The following is a 15,807-nucleotide window of genomic DNA, read 5'->3' as shown; positions in this document are numbered from 1 at the left end:
TGATGTGCACTTAACCTTTATATAAAACTCTCTCTTATACATGAGTTTCTGTGGATTTGTTTCTCTAAAGTAACCAGACTAACACAGTCACACTCAATTATTTGGTGGGTGTAACAGAGATTTGGGTAGAAGGGTCATATTAAAGAATTTCACTCCATCACAGTTACCTTCTTCTGAGGAATTAGTCATTGAAAACCTTATGGATATTAACTGAACATTGTTACATCCTGTGCCAGAAGATGAGCCCCTCACTCAGAAAGTGACTCAAAATGTGACTGAGAAATAACTGTCTTCTCAGAATAATGATGTGGATGAAGTAAAGTTTTCAAGACCTTCATTTGATGATTAGATAAAACTCAAAACTAGAAGAAGCAGCTGTAAGCATTTATTAATAATTTTAATTAAAGATAATAAAATTAGAAGTCATAAAAAATGATATTCAATGTATAAGGATCAATATCCTAGGCAACAGTGGCCTGAAATGAACTGACAATGGCCATTTGAATGAGGCAATATATGGTTTACTATTCCAGGAATGACAGATTTAAGAGGAATGATATTGAATTTATCATCAGAAAAGACATTTCAATATCTATCTTGAAGTACAATGTTGTGGGTGGTAAGATAATATTTATGCACATATAAGGAAATTGGATTAATACAACTATTATTCAAATTGATGCACCAATCACTAAAGCTAGTGATGCAGATCCCAAACATCCCAGAAGACACTAGCGAAAAACAAGGCTCCAGGAACTGGTGGAATGTCAATTGACATCTTTCCACAGGTGCAGCTCTGCCAGTGTTCACCTATCTGTGCAAAAAATTGGCAAGTCAGCTGCCAGGCAAACCTACTTGAAGAGCTGCACCTCTGTGTTAATTCCAAAGAATAGGAGTCAAGTAGAATATAGACATTAACGAACAATAGCGTTAATAGCACATACAGGTAAAATTCTGTTCAAGATAATTCAAATTTGATTATAGCCACATATCCACTGGGATCTGACAGAAATGCAAATCAGATACAAAAGGAGATATTAACAGAAGGTTATCATCACAGGTCTCAAAAGTCAAAAATACCTTAAAGATGTTTACTTGTTTTTCTTGACTATGCAAAGATATTCAGCTCTGTGGGTCATAAAAATAAGGGAAACATTGCAAAAAAATAGTATTCCAGAATATCTAATGGTGCTCATATGGAATATCTACAGAGACCAAGACAATTGTTTAAGTGGAAGATATTTAAAATCAGAAAAAGTTGTGTATCATGATTTTATCTGTTCTCCCTACTTATTAAATGTATATGCTGAACAAATAATTTGAGAAACAGAAATATCTGAAGAAGAATGCCATATGAAGTTTGGAAAAGTATTTTCTAATAATCAATGATATGCACATGGCATAACCTTGCTTGCTGAGATCAAAAAAGACTTGACATATTTATTGATAAAAATCAAAGACTACATGGTTCTATATGGATTAAACATCTCTACATAAAGAAAAAAAAATCCTCACAGCTGGATTAATAAATAACTTCACGATAATTAGAGAAATGTTTGAAGTCAGAATTTCCTTTTATTTGAATCAACAATCAATGCCCATAGAGGCAACAGTCAAGGAATCAAACACTGCATTTTACACTAGGGAAATCTGCTGTAAAAGACCTCTTTTACATGTTGAAACTAAGGTGTCATTTTGAAGAATAAGGTTTCTGTGTTAGGCCTGGTTGACTAGAAAAACAAATCCAGGGACACTCATATGTGTAGGAAAGAGCTTTAGATCAACTAGCTTTTTATACCAGGAGAACATTCCAGACCGGTCCAACCCAAGTCCTTAAGTCCAAAAATAGTCCATAAGTTCCTCTTCAGACTTATGTAGCTACATGCAATGATGCAGAATGAAGGAAGATCATAGGCTGGTGGGTACAAGGTCATGTGGATCCAGTGGCACAGTTCATCACAGAACTGTGGCAGGTATCAGGTTGGCTTGCAGGCATGAAGGTGAAGGCACACAGAGAGGTAGAGGTTCCCAGGACCCTCTTTATGAGAAGGCCACACCCACAGGGAGGTACCATCAAGCTGTAACCTGATTGACAGTCTAGACTCCACCCCTGCACTTTTATGTATCAAGTTGGCATGAAATTATGTAACTACCATATTGTCTCACCCAAGTTATGGTGTTTTCAATTACATCTCATGCATGTGAAACCTGAACAATAAATGAGGATGACTGGAGAGAACAGAGGCCATAAAGTTATGGTATTGGACATGACTTAAAATACACTAATGACTGCCAGAGACTGAACAATCTGTGTTGGAAGAAGTACATATGATTGAGAACCAATGGTATTAAAGGAAGAGTCCCAAGCTCCTTAGAGGCAAGAGTGGTAAAATTTTAACCCCACCTTTCAGCAAGGTAGGGTAGAAAGGGGGAACCAATCACAAGGATCTAGACATAACCCCTTCCCTGGGGGATGGACAACAGAAAAGTGGGTGAAGGGAGAAGTCAGATAGTGTAAGACATGACAAAATGATAATAATTTCTAAATTATCAAGGGTTCATGAGGGAGTGGGACAGAGAGGGAGGGGAAAAATGAGGAGCTGATACAAAGGACTCAAGTAGAAAGAAAATGGTTTGAGAATGATGATGGCAACAAATGTACAAATGTGCTGACACAATGGAGGGGTGTATGGATTGTGATAAGAGCTGTATGAGCCCCCAAGAAAATAACTTAAAACAAAAATTAGCCTAGATGCTGAGCAGACACCCATGAACAATCTGGCTATGAGGGGGAGGGCAAGCACAAAAACAAAGAAAAATGATTGTTCTCATTGGTATTGTTGTCATAAATCTTGGGCTCAATATTCTCATATTACCTTGATTTCTGCTTTTTGTTTGTTTGCTTTTGATAGTCACTAATGGTGTGCTTATTTTATTATATTTATTTTTACAAAATTGTATTGGGGACTTTCACAGCCCTTATCACAATCCATACATCCATCCATTATGTCAAGCACATTTGTACATATGTTGCCATCATCATTTTCAAAGCATTTTATTTCTACTAGAGTCCTTGGATTCAGCTCATTGATCCCCACCCCCACCCACCCTCTCGTACCCTCCCTCCCTCATGAATCCTTGATAATATTTTTTTTCGTGTCTTATACTGACTGCTGTCTCCCTTCATTCACTTTTCTGTTGTTTGTCATTGTTTTTGCGGGTTTTTCTTGAGCTTGGTTTTCTATCCTTGACTCTATTTGTACTTAACATCCCATCCTTCCAAAGACTTCTTGTCTAATTATTTCAGTCAACTGCTTTTGATTCAGGTACCATAGTAAGAAACAGGGCTTGATCAAGGAGCAGATTCTAATATTCAATGTTTCCTGCTAAACTTAACTGTTATCCAGCATGCTTGGATGATATATATATATATGCTAATATATGCATATATATGAGTGGGTACCCCCCCAAAATGGAATTTTTTCAAAGCTATGTATTTAAATTATTTTTTTCAAAACAACCTTATCAACTTTAAAGTACCCTCCATTATGCTTAATACATTTGTCAAACCTGTAACTTCATTCTTGGAAACATTTTTCAAATTCATCTGATTGGATGGCTGACAGCACCTCCCTCATTTTTTTCTTCACCTCTTCTAGTAGTCAAATCACTGTCCTTTCATGTCCCTTTTAATTCATGAAAACAAAAAGAAGTTGCATGAAGTGAAGTCAGGTGAGTCAGGTGCATGGGGCAAGAAAGGCATGCTGATTTTTTTTTTGCCCAAAACTGGTGCACTGCGATGGCTTTGTGAGCAGGTGCATTATTATGGGGCAAAAACAGTCCCCCATCTGCCACAAATCAGGCCTTTTTTGTCGCACACTATTATGCAATTTTTTCAGGACCTGTAAGTAGAAAGCTTGATTAACAGTCTGACCTGGTGTAACAACCTCCAAATGCACTGAGTCAACATTTTTGTCTGTTTGGGAAGTTGCTGGATGTCTAGAACAATGTTTGTACTCAATCAATATTTCACCCTTTTGAAACAGAAAACCACTTGAGATTTTTCTTTATCACTGTCCATGTAAACTGTGTTCAACAGTACAACAGTTTCTGTAGCATTTTTCTCAAGCAAGAAACAAAATGTCAAGCTGCACACTCTTTTAAAGCCATCACAAAAAGCGAGGTTCAAGTGAAACTGCTTTTATGAAAAAATTCACTGTGACCAGGGAGAACTTTCCAAGCAGTCATCACTGGGTGCACTAACTCAGAGTGCGTTCCTTGATATTCGCCTAGTGGGAAAAGTTCTCACCACTAAAGTGTAGCTCGGTGGAGCTTCTTCCCATTTTCTGGGTGGGGAGTGGGGCGGTATCCCCTTGTATAACCACTTTAAGGGAAATCTGCAGTGTACTTTTAATTGTAATTAAAAATCTTATTTGGGAAGTTACTTTTATTGTGTTTTCATTACTTTAGACCTCTCCAGTGCTAGACATTTAAATAAAAAGGAATATTAGAAGCAGAAAGCAGAGCTAAAACATTCTAGGAAAATTTGTTTTAGTGATAACTTTCCAATCTGCAAAAATTTGATTCTCTAAAACTTACATCTAGGAAATATCCTTACTATCTACTTTTTTCAGCTTCTTATCCAAATATTTATCTTAGAATGAGTCTGTAGTAAGACACAGATTAATTTAAAGTAGGTAAACTGTGAATTTGAAAGAACTCTTTAGTTAATACTCTACAGATATATTTCAATTCATTGATGAACTCTGTTCTACTTTTACTATATTCATCTCTTTATACTTTTTGATATTGACATGTTTAGTTAATAGACTCAGGAGTACTGTCAATAAAGACTGATTGAAGAGGTTATGGTTACTTTGAAACACTGAATTTGTGTTTGGTTCCCTCTCCTTTTATTTCTCTCTGTCTTATCCTTGTTCCATATTCCTAGCAATATTATATTTTAATTATTTATGTACAAATTAGAAATTCTACCATTTGTGATAATAATATGGTAGCATCATAAGTTCCTTTAAATTTTTATTAGACATATGAATTAGAGGGATTTTTTCTCAGATTCCCATAGGGTTTATATTGCAACAACAGAGGAAATTGAAAACTTGGAGAGAGAGCATGTCTAGTGTACATATTATTATGTGTTAGTATGGCTTTGCAGTGGTTGTTCCATGTGCACGTGTTATGTGCCTTGAGACTTTAGGGCTGTGATAGTAGTATTGATTTTGTATAACTGAATACCAAAGTCTAACCTTTGTACTAATTTTTGAACAAAGTGTTTCTGTTTCATTCTCAGTGGAGTAATTACTGTAAGGTAAACCTAGGCTTAATTTCATTCCACATCACCACCATTTCTACTAAGCATGGAAGATTTATTATTAAAAATGTTTTGTTTTTTACTTTTTATGTATTGTGGAATATAACACGCTGAGGGAAAAATATGTAAGAGAGTATTGCTCACTTTATTTTTTGAATATAAATACCCAGGACACTAACATCCAGGCCTAGACACAGAATACTGACAGTTTCCCAGAAAAACCCATCTTTTATGTGGCCCTATTTTTTTCCTTGCCTCCTTTCCTTTCCCTCCTCTGACCCTCCTCACCCACACCTATCCCCGGCCTCCCCATATCCTTCAAACTCGGCTTCTTTTGTTTTTCAAAACTTTTTTTTTCTTTTGTAATGGTTGTCTCATGCAGCATTTGCTTTTAGGAGATTGACTAATTTTCTGAGCATAAATGTTCCCAATTTGTGCATGTCATGAGGGGTTTGACAGTTTCATCACTACTCTTTGGAGATGTATAATATTCCATTGTACATATAAAAAAGAATTTATTCATCATACCTCCACAGATAAGGATTTTGGTTGTTGCCATGTTTTTGATTACAACTCATATTTGTGAGTAGTAATGTGATATGTAGAGGTGTGTATATATTTATACTAATTTTGCTCTTCATTTCTTTGGGATGTCTACAGAATAGAGATGTTACTGGGTCATATGGTATTTCTATTAGCATTTGACTAATAAGGAGGGATCACAAGGTTTCCTGCAGGGGCTGTACAATTCTGAAATCCAGAAGCAGTGTGTGAAGGCTCCAATATCCCAAGTTTTCAGATTTTTGTTTGTTTTTTAAAGTTTACTCTAAGTGCCAGCATGAAGTGGTACCTCATCATTCTATTAATTTGCATTTCTCTTATAACTAACATTTCTTCATATGATGTTGACCATCTGGAAGTAATATCTAGTGCATTGTCTATTCATGTATTTTGCCCATTTTTAATTGTATTATTCATGTTTTTCTTATTGCACTGTTACAGTTTTCTATAGACTATCAAGGTTAGGCCTTTATCTAGTATAAATCAAAACAAACAAACAATCTCACTAACATCAAGTCAGTGCTTACTCATATTGACACCTGTGTTTTTCTGAGACGATAACTTTAAGGGAGTAGAAAACACTCTTTCTCTCAAGGAGCTGCTGGTAATTTCAGCCTACTGACTGTGTGGATATCCGCCCAATGCATAATCTCTACAGCACCAGGGCTCGAGTTGCCTAGTAGCTAATGCAACATTGCCAAATTTTTTCCTCAACCTGTGCATTATCTTTTTTACTCTTTTGATGTACATTAATGTAAGTTTTTAGGAGATCCCAGTCCTCTATTTTGTCTTCTGTAATGTGGTTGTTTTTCATGTGTTTTGTAGAGTACTTGTGTTTTATTAGATCCCTTAAGTTTTCCCGGTTTTTCAATGCTGATCATTATAGCTCTACAATTTATATGTAAGACTTTAATCTATTTTGATTTAGTTTTTGCATATGGCTTGAAGTATGGGTCCTGTTTCTTTCTTTTGAAGCTGGAAATCACATTTTTCCAGAATCATTTGTTGAAAAGCTATTGTCTGTCTATCTATCTATCTATCTATCTATCTATCTATCTATCTATCTATCTATCTATCTATCATCTATCTAATATTTTCCTCTCCATACTACTGCTTCCTCTTCATAGTCAACAATTCTGATTAATTTATTATGTATTCTTTTATTTTCCACCACTTGTTTTATTTTTTTCAATAGACATCATGTAGGAAAGAAGGCATATATATGTATGTATGTGTATATATATATACCATGCCTTGAATGAAAAAAATTACAACAAATACTACAGGGACTTCTATGGACGGTGAATCAGCAACAACAGCAGACAACTACCTGAAACTAACATACATTATGCCGTCATAGGAAAATAAACTAACTCCACTAATACACAAAGGGAAACAAATTGTAAGGGCCAAAATAGGGAATCAGAAATAACACTCCACAATGAAGGCAGCAATAAAGTAATAAAGGGAATAGAGTAGACATAGAAGATTCAGGTGGAGGAAAAAAGTGAATTGTCTACTGAAGAAAACAAACTGCCCTCACCTTAGAAAGAACATAATAAAAAGTAATGTAATGTCAAAGAAATGGTCAGTGGGTTGTACTGTGGTGGCTTGTGTGTTTCTGGAAGTTATGCCATTGGTATTTCAAATACCATCAGGATCATTCAACAGAGTTTCCAGATTAAGAACAGACTACAAAGAATAAATAGGCTTTGTCCACTCAGAGAGATGAGCCACTGAAAACCTGATAGGTAGCAGCAGATCATTGTCAAAAATTGTGCCCAAAGATTATCCCCGAAGATGAGAAGGCATTCAAAACATGAATAAAGAAATTAGATTTGACAATAATGACATGAATGGAGTAAAGCTTAGGGAACATTGCTTTGCTGGACATGACTGAAATTAAGAATAGCTGCAAACATCTACTAGTAATTACAACTGGGGATGTATGAATCTGGAAAAGTTGATGGCTATCAAAAATAAAATGTAATGCATACAGATAGATATCTTAAGGACTAAAGGACTTAAATTGACCAGTATTGACCATTTAAAAAATTTTTTTAATCATTTTATCGGAGGGTCATACAGCTCTTATCACAATCCATCCACCCATCCATTGTGCCAAGCACATTTGTACAAATGTTACCATCATCATTTTCAAAATCTTTTTTTTCTACTTGAGCCCTTGGTATCAGCTTATTTTCCCCACTCCCCACTTTCATCCCTCATGACCCCTTGATAATTTATCTTTTATTTTTTTCATGTCACCCCAACCTCTGTCTCCCTTCACCCATTTTTCTGTTGTCCATCCCCCTGGGAGGGAGTTATATGTAAATTATTGTGATAGGTTCCCCCTTTCTCCTCCTACCTTTCCCTTCCCCTTCTGCTGCTGCTACTTTCATGATTGGTCCCGAGGGGTTTATCTGTCCTGGATTCCCTGTGATTTGAGCTCTTATCTGTACCAGTGTACAAACTCTGGTCTAGTTGGATTTGTAAGGTAGAATTGGATTCATGGTAGTGGCGGGTGGGGGGAAGGAAGCATTGAAGAACTAGAGAAAAGTTGTATGTTTCGTTGGTGCTATATTGCATCCTGACTGGCTCGTCTCCTTCTTGTGACCCTTCTGTGAGGGGATGTCCAAATGTCTACAGATGGGCTTTGGGTCTCCACTCCGTGTTCTCCCTCATTTACATTGATATGATATATTTTTTGTTCTGGGCATTTGATGCCTGATACTTGATCCCATTGACACCTCATGATCACACAGGCTGGTGTGCTTCTTCCATGTGGGCTTTGTTGCTTCTCAGCTAGATGATCACTTGTTTGATAGACAGGCACTGTCAGCTTTCTTCACCACATTTGCTTATGCACCCATTTTGTCTTCAGTGATTGTGTTGGGAGGGTAAGCATCACAGAATGCCAAGTTATTAGAACAAAATGAAGAACAACAATTATTTTTATCTCTGCTCCTTTCAAATATGAACTGAGAAACTGACAAACTTTCTGGTGTGTGGAGTGGATGAATTCATTTGGACGCCCTTTCTCTTGTCCTGCATAGTACACCAACTGGGTTTAAGCCAAACCAGCCATTGAACAGACCTCTATAGAATATTCTATAGAGTATCAGGAAAGTAATCCACAGTCCTAAAATTGATCTATAATCACTGTAATATAAACAGATGAAAAAAGATTCACACATATAGTCCTTCATCTTCAAAATGTTTGCCTATGAAATTCTTTTATCTTTTTGCTTTTTAATTTTTTATTTTCTTAAATCACTTTATTGGGGCCTCATATGGTTTACTATGCTAAGAATGACAGAATCATGAGGAATGGTGTAGCACTTTGTCGAAAAGAACATTTCAAGATCTATCTCAAAGTAGAATGCTGTGTGTGGTAGTATAATATCTATACACATAAAAGGAAATCCAATTAATACAACTATTATTCAAATTCATACACCAATCACTAAAGCTAGTGATCACTAAAACTTGAAAAATGTTATCAAGTTTTTAGTCTGAAATTGATCAAACATGCAATCAAGATACCTCGATAATTATTGGCAATTGGAGTGGAAATGTTGAAAAAGAAGAGGAAATCACAGTACTTGGAAAATACGGACTTGATGATAGAAGTGAAGCTGAAGATAGGCTGTTAGAATTTGGCAGAACCAACAACTTCCTCATGGCAAGTACCTTCCTCCACAACTTAAAGGCAAATATACACTTGGACTTTTCCAGATAGACTACACAGAAATAAAATGGACTACGTTTGTGAGAAGAGTTGGTGCTGAAGCTGAGTATCAGAAGTTAAAACAAAGCCAGCAATAGATTGTGAAAGACACCATCAATTGCTCATATGTAAGTTCAAGACAATGCTGAAGAAAGTTAAAATACGTCCACGAGTGCCATTATCTTTGTGAATATATCCAACCTGACTTTCAAGAACATAGTTGAGGCACTGAACACTAATGACAAAGACCTGATAACCTAGGGGATGACATCAAACCGAAAAAGAGAAAGATCTCACAGCCACTGAGTCAATATGACACATAGCAACCATGTAGATTAGAGCTGACCCTGTGGATTTCTGAGACTGCAACTTTTTACCAGAGTAGAAGCCTCATCTTTCTCCTGAGGAGCAGTTGATGGTTTGTGGTTGTGCTGACTTTGTGGTTATCAGCCTCATGTGTTACCAATATATCTCCTTGGGATGATATCAAGATCATTACAAATAAAGAAAGCAAAAGGTCATTTAAAACACCGGAAAGAAAGTATAGATCAATTGAGGTATCAGAAAATACTCTGAAACCTGTTCTTAATCATATAGTAGCTAAGACATGATAAAGAGATAAAAAGAAAATTGCAAAGGGAAGCTCTGGAAGACAAAGTAAAATATTCATGAAATATGCATAATTCTAGAGTTAAGAAATAGAGAGAGAGAGAGAGAGAGAGAGAGAGAAGTACTCAACATATCTGAAATAGAAAGAACTAAAGAGAAAATTCAAGCCTTGAGTTGCAATATCAAAAGCATCTACAGACAATCTATTCAATAATGCAGGAAGCATCCAAAGAGATGTAAAGGATACACAGATCTATGTAAAATTTATATATATATATCAACATTCAACCATTTCAAGAGGTAGCATAGGATCAAGGATCAATGGTATTGAAAAAGCCAAAGATGCACTGATGGCATTAGCTAAAAACACATTGACAGGGATTGACGGAATATCAATGGAAATGTTTAAACAAGCTACAGGAGCCCTGGGAGTGTAGTGGTCACAAGTAGGGCTGTGATGCAAATGGTCAGCTGTTTGAAACCACTCTTTTTTCTCCTGCAAAGATTGATAGTCTTGGAAACTCATGGGAGCCGGTCTACCCTGTTCTATATGCTTGCTTCGAGTCAGCATGAACTCAACGGCAGTGACGTTATGACTCACTGGAAGCACTTGCTCGTGTATGTCGAGAAATCTGAAGACAGCTACTTGGTCATCTGACTAGAAGAGATCTGTATTTGTGGTCTTTCCAAAGAAAGGTGACCCGTCAGAATGTGCAAACTATAGACCAATATTATTAATATCACATGTAAGTCATACTGGTGATCACCTAATTTGCTGATGATCATCCAACAAAGGTCGCAGCAATACATTGACAATAATCTGCCAGAAATTCAGGCTGGATTCAGAAGAGGATGTGGGACAAGGGGTATTATGCTGGAGTCATTTGGAGCTTGGCTGAAAGCAGAGAATACCAGAGATAGAGCTACCTATTTGTGTTGTATGGACTATACAAAGGTATTTAACTGTATCAACCATAATGGGGATTCCAGAACACTTCATTGTGCTCACAGGAAGCTTACATATTAATCATGAGTCAGTTGTTAGAGAAAGGGAATACTTCATGGATTGTAATAAGATTGGTTGTGTGTCAGGGTTGTATCCAGTGATGGGATTCAAATAATTTAACAACCAGTTCACTGCCCTATTTTAAGTATTAAATATGGTTAAATACAGTTTTATGTATTAAAAAACAATATACTGCAAGGTAATTTATTATTTCATACAGTTAATACTTAAATAAAAATAATAAAATTATTACACAAAATTATATTATGCTAAAGAGTTTGAAAATCATAATGAAAAATATTCAGTATACCTGACAAAAACAATAAAACTGTTATTTAAGATATTTCCATATTGCTTCTTGATTGGCATCTTCACTAGCAATATTCTCCTTTATCTGGGCATCATCCACTGTGTGATTTATCCTTAACCATTTTTTTACTGTAAGAATAGGATCCCATTCCTTTAGAAGTAGGCCTATTAGACCCTTGTCATTGTGTTGATGTATTAGAAAGATTTAAGGGGACTTCTCTGAACATATGATGCTAACCTGTGTAAAACCCCTTTCTGCTTCTGTTGAACTGAAGATTAATTGTTCTGACAATTCTTTGAGCTGTTCGAGCACTTTCAAGAATTTCATAATTGACTCATAATATCTCATGGAAATTTGGAGCATAACACAAAACTGAAACAAATGACAGTGTGTTACTTTCTGGTTGTTTGGCACATTTTCTCTTGATGTTATATGCTTGTTTAGTGTGGTAGCTACATAAAAATTTCATACTAACTTGATATATAAAAGTGTAGGGGTATGAGTTATATCAGACTGGACAGCATCTAACAAAAACCTTTCATTTGTGTTTCTTGTAAAATATAGGTGTTTATATGCAATCATTTGCATGAATCATAGTATGCAATACAGAGTAAGTAAAAATTATTGCGACTGTAGTTCCAATTCATACATTAATGGGTTTATTCTAAACAAAATATGTCTCTACACTCAGTGGAATTCTGCAGGTAACTTCTTTCAGTGATACGTTCTTCTTGGTTTTGAAGCGTGTTTCAAAAATAAGCTTTAACTGAAGCAGGATTCTGAGTGGCTCTACTAGGCCTGTCTTGGCAGTCCACCTGCTTCAATTCAAGGCAGAGAAGACAGTTCACAAGGTCATGGCAACTGTGTTTTGTTTGTTTTAATTCCAAAGTTATACTGTTGATAGATTTTCTCAGAAGACATAGGATGATCACTGGATTCATTATGAACAAGTTTTAAGAACATTGAGAACTGCATTGGTTTAAACAAAAAAGGCAACAAAATTTGATAAGGAATTTATTTCCATCACAGTAATGTGCCTGTTCCTACCCTGTTTCCCGGAAAGTAAGACATCCCCGAAAATAAGACCTACTTACAGTTTTGCCTCTCACTGAAATATAAGGCATCCCCCTGAAAATAAGACTTCCCCGAAAATAAGGCCCCCCAAAGCTACCGTAACTCTGGACTCTGGACTGTAGTGGTGGGCACCTCCACACAGCTCACTGTTGGCCTTAGTGCAGCTGGAGCAGACAGGAAGTGCGAGATCTCTTTTAATAAAACAATAAACAAGAAATGTGTTCCGTATTCTTCTTCATGGAAAAATAAGACATCCCCTGAAAATAAGACCTAGCGCCTATTTGGGAGCAAAAATTAATATGACACTGTCTTATTTTCGGGGAAACAGGGTACTTTATGATGAGCAGAGGCTATCTTATGAGAATTTCATTGAGAAAGAAAACTTACCCTGTTCACTCAACAGCACTGAAGCTTGCTCTTTCAGTCTTTTTTATTTGTAAAACAAAGAATGTTTCAAAGGAACAAAATTTGAGTGCCTTTAAGATTCCAGAAAAGCCATAGTGTAATTCATAAAGCACAGACTTCTTCAGAGAAGATTTAGAGAGTTAGAAACAATACCTTCAGAAGTGTGTGGATCCATTCTCCCTATCTGGAATAAAGGACATTTATGGAAATTGAGGACGCATGGAAGCAGTACAATGAATGAAATGGACCACACAGTTAATGGGTCATAGAAACATCTGTCTCCATGACAATGAGATCATAAGAAATGAATGGTTGCCAGCTTCCACTACCTACTGCTTGGAAAGGAATCCCTGGAAGGTCTTGAGTAGAGAGACAGAAAACTGTTACTTGGAAGCCGTTAACAACATCAACATATTTTAATTGTGTGTAACCATGCTGCACACTCTTTCCAGTAATCAGACACAAAGAGAACCTTTATTCTCATGCATATGTTCTTATGCATCTATGTGAAAATACCTTTATAAATCATACACAGCAGTGCAAATTTCATGGACTTTATTCTAAAAAAAATTAATTTGGGTCAAAGCTGCCAAACTTCTTTCTGAAATATCTGCACCAGGAAAATCTTCCTAACAGTATACACAGACTTGCTTGTATAAACATTCATTCCTTTGACTCTTGACATAATCCAACTAAGTTGTTCAAGCCTAATTTGTGAATATTGACATCATTTTTTATAATTTGTATTTTTCTGATTTCTCTTTGATTTGAAAACATTTTCATATTTTGTTACAGTTTTATATTTTCTTAACTGTGACTTGTCATATTCTTTAGGTATACTAAAAAGTAATTGTTTTGTAAGATCTTATCATGCATTCTCAATATTATTTCTCTTTAAATTTGAACATTAAAAATATTTTCTCTCAATCTGACATTTTCTCTATACATTTTATTGAAGAGAGCGCCTTAAACTTGGTACATTAAAGTTCACCTTTAACTTTTGTTATGTTTTAAACCTTTGACATTTTGTTTAGTAAATCCCCTTCTTTCTTATGCCAGAAAAATAAAAACAACAATTTTTCTCCACAGTATTTTATGCTAAACTTTGCATCTAAGTTTTTTTATTAAAATAAAATCATAAATTATATATATATATAATATTTGGTAAAAAACATTGAAAAATTTTTTTCTCTTCTTCAATGAACCCATTTTCTTAACATTATAACCTGAACCACTCATCTCTTTCCATTTAATTGCGTGGTGTCATTACCAAATGCTAATTTTCATAACCACATGAGTCTGTCCTTTCTCTGTCCTGCTCCATTGACCTATGAGATTGACCTGTTTGTTGTTGCTGTTAGGTGCGTTATTGGTTCTTATGAATCACTAACTACGTGTCTTTTAACAAGATATTACAATCTGATAATAATTTGGTAGGGCAAATACTTCTGCTTTGCAAAAATGACCTAGAATTTCCCTAATAACATATTGTTATATGTAATTTTCACCTTTTTCCTTGCAAATATTATACACATATAAAATTAATACTGTATTTGCAATACTTTAAGAGCTTTGGGTGACAGTGTATATTTTTTAACCTACTTTTTTTACTGATCATTTTTGTATTTCATTTGGTATTCTTGTACTTGACTGCTAATCACTCTCTTGTATTTCATCATAGTTTATATATTCCATATTTTAAAAACCAATTTCTTATTGGCAGTCATTTAGATTGTTTCCAATTTTTCACTATTATAAATTATACTGCAAAGAACAGCTTTGCACATGCATCTTTTTAAACATCTGTGATTGATTTCTTGGGACAAATTGCTAGAAATAAAACTCCTTCATCAAAAGGTATCCTATTTTTCAAGACTTTCACTTTGTGCTGCCTAATCGCCCTCTCTGCAGTTTGTACTTAGTTGTACTTTCATCACAAGAATGTGAGAAGGTCCATTTCCTCATGCAGTCCAGCATGGAGAATAATTATTATTGTAATTGTTATACAAGTTTCTAGTTTCTTAGGAAAAGTAACATAGTAAGACAGTACAATTATAACTAGTAGATGTTAAACATTAAAAAAATCGACACTAGATTTTTTTGCATTTATTTCCTCTTCAACTCTCTTCTTTTTATATACTCATCTTCTAATTTTTTTAGAAGCTTTGCTAACCCCAACTATGTGGACATCCCCAACCCCCCTCAGAAGAATGCCCTTCAGAGGCCAGCACTGGGGCTACAGCTTAGCGAGAGGGGAGTATTGGATCAGAGCACACAGGAGAAACGAAAAGGGATGGAGAAGGAGGAGAGGACATCCTGGCCCACCAAGCCCCAAAGATGATGTTCCCGCTCAAAGCAGACATCGCACGGGGAGGACCCTAGGGCCAGCTCCTCCATGGGATATGGCGTCCCTCACTGAACCATGGCACTGCGGGGGACAGCACTGGAGACACAGTGCAGGAATAGTGCACAGTCTGGCCCCATCACGCTGGGGCGAGGCACTGAGGGCATGCAGCAGAGCAGCAGGGGGAGCAGACTGATGAAACCCCCGGGAAATACCAAAAATAGACTTTTGGGACAGAGTGTGGCACCCTGTTAGACTTGACTGGAAAGCACTCGTAAAATCCAACAAACAGACTTTGAACTGTTTATAGGCTTTTCCATTTTTGTCAGTGGCTTTCTTTTTGTTATTGTTATTTTGTTTTTGTCTTTTGTTGTTGTTATTATTGTTTTGCTGCTTTTTACTTCCTTTGTTGTTTTATTTGGCTTTGCCAGGTTTT

The sequence above is a fragment of the Echinops telfairi genome, unplaced genomic scaffold (genome assembly GCF_000313985.2).
Source record: "Echinops telfairi isolate 266 unplaced genomic scaffold, ASM31398v2 ScPeMD7_7;HRSCAF=31, whole genome shotgun sequence".
NCBI classification, from domain to species: Eukaryota; Metazoa; Chordata; class Mammalia; order Afrosoricida; family Tenrecidae; genus Echinops; species Echinops telfairi.
This window is presented reverse-complemented; position numbering follows the sequence as displayed.